Source organism: Tupaia chinensis, unplaced genomic scaffold (genome assembly GCF_000334495.1).
Source record: "Tupaia chinensis unplaced genomic scaffold, TupChi_1.0 Scaffold149184_1, whole genome shotgun sequence".
Taxonomy (NCBI): domain Eukaryota; kingdom Metazoa; phylum Chordata; class Mammalia; order Scandentia; family Tupaiidae; genus Tupaia; species Tupaia belangeri.
Genome location: NW_006209032.1, coordinates 1,279,218 through 1,283,248, shown reverse-complemented (window position 1 = coordinate 1,283,248; position 4,031 = coordinate 1,279,218). Strand labels below are relative to the sequence as shown.

Sequence of the window (4,031 nt, the reverse complement as noted above, 5' to 3'; positions counted from 1 at the left end):
CCCTACTCCCAACTCCTGGACTCCACAGGCAAACACATCATCAATTCTTTGGCTATATTTCCTAAGATTTACTTAGTTTTCATCTTCTTTTGACTTCCATCTCCAGCAAAGAGTGAGAATAAGGTTTGCAGAGTGGCAGGATAGGACAACCTGAAGTCCTGACAATTTAATGAAAACTCCCTGTTCATGGAGCAGGCCTTTGATTGGTATACTTTAGGCTTTCTTGAGGTTTTATTACTTTGAATTTTCTGTCACTCACAGACAAACATACTCCTAATCAATATAAAAGCCAAAAATAAATTCTACTGAAATAGCTAAGAATGCTGGCAATTGTGGAGTTGGAAATACCACCACCACCTGACGTGACCTAAATACTTTGCAAATGTTACATCACTTAATTCTCATACAAAGGCTTGGAGGTACTACTTAAATGAAGGATCTAAGGCAAGAGAGGTGAAATAGCCCTCCGCTAGCAAAGGTGGAACCAGACTGGGTGGCAAGTAGTCTAAGCTTGACAGCCACAGAGTTAGGTGCCCGTGGAAGATAACATCCAGCACCTCCCTGGGACACTGGCTGGGGGTCACAACCTAGGTGACAACTCACATGCATGCAACTTGGTGAAAGCACCTTCTTTCTTAGAATGCATAAAATGTCATTTAAAATGAAGTTAAGGACCAGCCCATAACATACTGGTTAAGCGATGCATATAGGAAGCAGCGTCAAACCCACATGGCTGACCAGGGTTTGAACACCAGTCCTGGTGACTTGTGAACCATGCCAGGTGCACAGGTGCACGTGCACGAACAACCATGGGCCTGACAGAGCAGAGCAAAGAGGGGACTGAAACATGAGCATGTCTCACTTGGGGGAGGGCACTCTCTCTTGTGCAAACACACTCACTGGCAACTTAAAAAAAATTCTAAATTCTTTTAAACTTTATTTTAATTTGATCAGAGAGGGACAGAGTGAGAGAGGGAAGGTGAGAAAGCAAGCTGCCAGGTCCTGACTAGAACCATGATCAACCATGTGGTAATCGAGTGCCCTTCACCACACCATGACACCTGCTGGTCCCTAAAACAATTCTTTAAAAAAAAAAAAAAAGGAAAAAAGAAAATGCAAGACCAGCTTGTGGCATGGTAGTTAAGGTAGCCTGATCTCATGAAAGCAACTGCCTGGTTCAAGCCCGAGACCTGTGGCTTGAAAAACACACTGGACATGTGTGCATGCCTGCCCTAAATCCCAAGAAGACTGGTGGAGGAGAGATTACAGAGTGGTCATCCCCCTGGGGATGCTTTTTTACTTTCTCTCTCTCTCTCCAGCCAGAGCATGTGCCCTATGGAAAAAAAAAAGGAAAAAAAAAGTGAGAGAGAAAGAAAAAGCAAATTAAAACCACAATGAGATACTACTTCCCACCCCCTGGGAGAGGTCTAACAACAAGTACAGGGTACAGAGAAATAGGACCCCTTGTACGTGGCTGGTGGTAATGCAGCACGGTGTAGCTGCTGTGGGAAACAGTTTGGCCCTTCCTCAAATGTGCGCAGAGGCCTTTTCCGGTTACAAGGCCGCGCGGTGAGGAGCTCTTCTTTGCCTGCAGCCATGCCGTCTAAGGGCCCTCTGCAGTCTGTGCAGGTCTTCGGACGCAAGAAGACGGCCACAGCCGTGGCGCACTGCAAACGGGGCAACGGCCTTATCAAGGTGAACGGGCGGCTGCTGGAAATGACTGAACCACGCACACTGCAATATAAGCTACTGGAACCTGTTTTGCTTCTGGGCAAGGAGCGGTTTGCTGGTGTGGACATCCGTGTCCGTGTAAAGGGTGGTGGCCATGTGGCCCAGATTTATGCTATCCGCCAGTCCATCTCCAAAGCCCTGGTGGCCTACCAGAAGTATGTGGATGAGGCTTCCAAGAAGGAGATCAAAGACATCCTCATCCAGTACGACCGGACCTTGCTGGTAGCTGACCCCCGTCGCCGCGAATCCACAAAGTTTGGAGGAGGCCCTGGTGCCCGTGCTCGGTACCAGAAATCCTATTGATAAGTCCATGGCAAGGATTGGAGTTCACTTTTCTAATAAACAGTGGCTGTGGGGTTTTAAGATTAAAAACAAAACGTGCACAGAGAATTACCATGTGACCTTGCAGTCCCACTCCTGGGTATATAACCAGAAGAACCAAAAACAAGTTCTCCAAACACACTTGTTCACAATGTTCGAGCCAGCACTGTTCACTGTGGCCAAAAGGTAGGAACTGCCAAGTGTCCACCGTCAGGTGAAGAAATAGACAGATAGTACACAGTGTATACTTGCAACGGGATATCATTCAGCCATAAAAATGAAAAAGTCGACAGACTATACATTGTGGGTGAACCTCGAAAATACTATCTGAAGGACCAGCAATTAGCGTAATGGCTATGTCGCTGAACTCCCATGTAGTCGACTGCAGTTCGAGTCCCGGACCGGTGGTTTAAACTCACGCGGGGCACAAGCGCGTACCCAAGAGCCTGAGAGGAGAGTGGAGGAGAAGGGATTGCTGTGTGGCCATCCCCCCTGGGAAAGTGATTTCTCACTTTCTGTCTCTCTCTGTCTTTCTGGCAAGTGCACATGCCCTGTAGCCAAAACCTGTCCAAAAAAAAAAAAAAGAAAGAAAATATTATCTGAATAAAGAAGCCAGATACAAATGGTTATACATGATTTCTTTTATATAAAATGCCCAGGATAGGATAGGGGCCAGCAGGTGGCATGGTGGTTAAGGTACTGGATCCCACGTGGCTGACTCCATTGGCCCCACTCAGACTTGGCAGCTTGAAAAACACACCGGGCACGTGTGTATGCCCAAAACCCTGAAAGGAGAATGGAAGAGAAGGGCTTGTGGCATGGCCATACCCAAGAGCATGATTTTCACTTTCCATCTTTCTTTGTCTCTCTTTGGCAAGTGCATGTCCTCTATGTCAAAAATCTAAAAAAAAAAAGAAAGAAAGAAAGAAAGAACTATCCAGATTAGTTGACTATAATTCAGAATAGTTGGTCTATAGAAACATTTTGTAATTCAAAGTAGTTAATCCATAGAAACAGAAAACAGACTGATGGTTGCCAGGGATGAGAGGAGGCGAGCAGGAGGAGTGATTCCACTCTCTGCTCTCACCTCGGTGCCTAGCAGGTAGCAGGTGTACAAGTACTCTACTGAATAAATGGAAGAAGTCTTGTTTTTTCTGCACTCACCCCTACTTCTCTGGTTCATTTCCTCCCGATTTTCATTGTACTTAAAATTGATGTGAATTATGGCTAAGGGCTTTCAATAGTTTTTTTTTTTTTTAAGAGCTTATTGAGATATGGTTCATGTATCATAAAGTTCACCATTTTATGTGAGTCAATGATTTCTAGTAAATTTAGAGTTGTGCAGTCATCGCCTCGATTTTAGAGCATTTCCTCAGTCCACAAGATTCCTTTTTGTGCCTACTTGCAGTCACCGTGTTCCCACTCTAGCCCCAGCCTACCACTAATGTACTTTCTGTCTCTCATTTTGCCTTTTCTGGGCATTTGGTAAACACAGCATCATACGATAGGTGGTCTTTGAGCCTAACTTCCTTCACTTAACATAATGCTTTGTTTTTCTTTTTGTGTTTTTAATTGAGCTGAAATTCAGGTAACGTATAATTGACCTGTTTAAAGTGTGTAATTCAGGGGGGCACTTAACCTGCTCACAATGCTGTGCACCCACCGTGACTTTCTGGCTGCAAATTTTTCTCAGCACACAGAACAGCTTGTCCCCAACAACCGAACTCCTCATTCTCTCCTCTTAGCCCTCAGCAACCACCAATCTGCTTTCTGTTTTTCTTTTTTTTCTTTTCCTTTTTAGGTATAGTTTCATCCCATTTTATTTATAATTATTTTCTAATTTGCTACAGGGCACATGTGCTCACCAGAGAGAGAGAAAAAGAAAGAAAATGAGAAAGCAAGCTGCTGCCATGTCTGGGACTTGAACTGCAGTTGGTCATGTATGAGTCCAGTGCCCCAATCACCATGCTACCTGCTGG

At 44.9% G+C, this 4,031-nt stretch overlaps 1 pseudogene; it reads left to right on the top strand.

Annotated features, from left to right (window-relative positions):
* The first annotated feature begins 1,537 nt into the window (after positions 1-1,537).
* LOC102499493 (40S ribosomal protein S16 pseudogene) lies at positions 1,538-2,049 on the top strand (annotated as a pseudogene).
* The last annotated feature ends 1,982 nt before the right edge of the window (positions 2,050-4,031 follow it).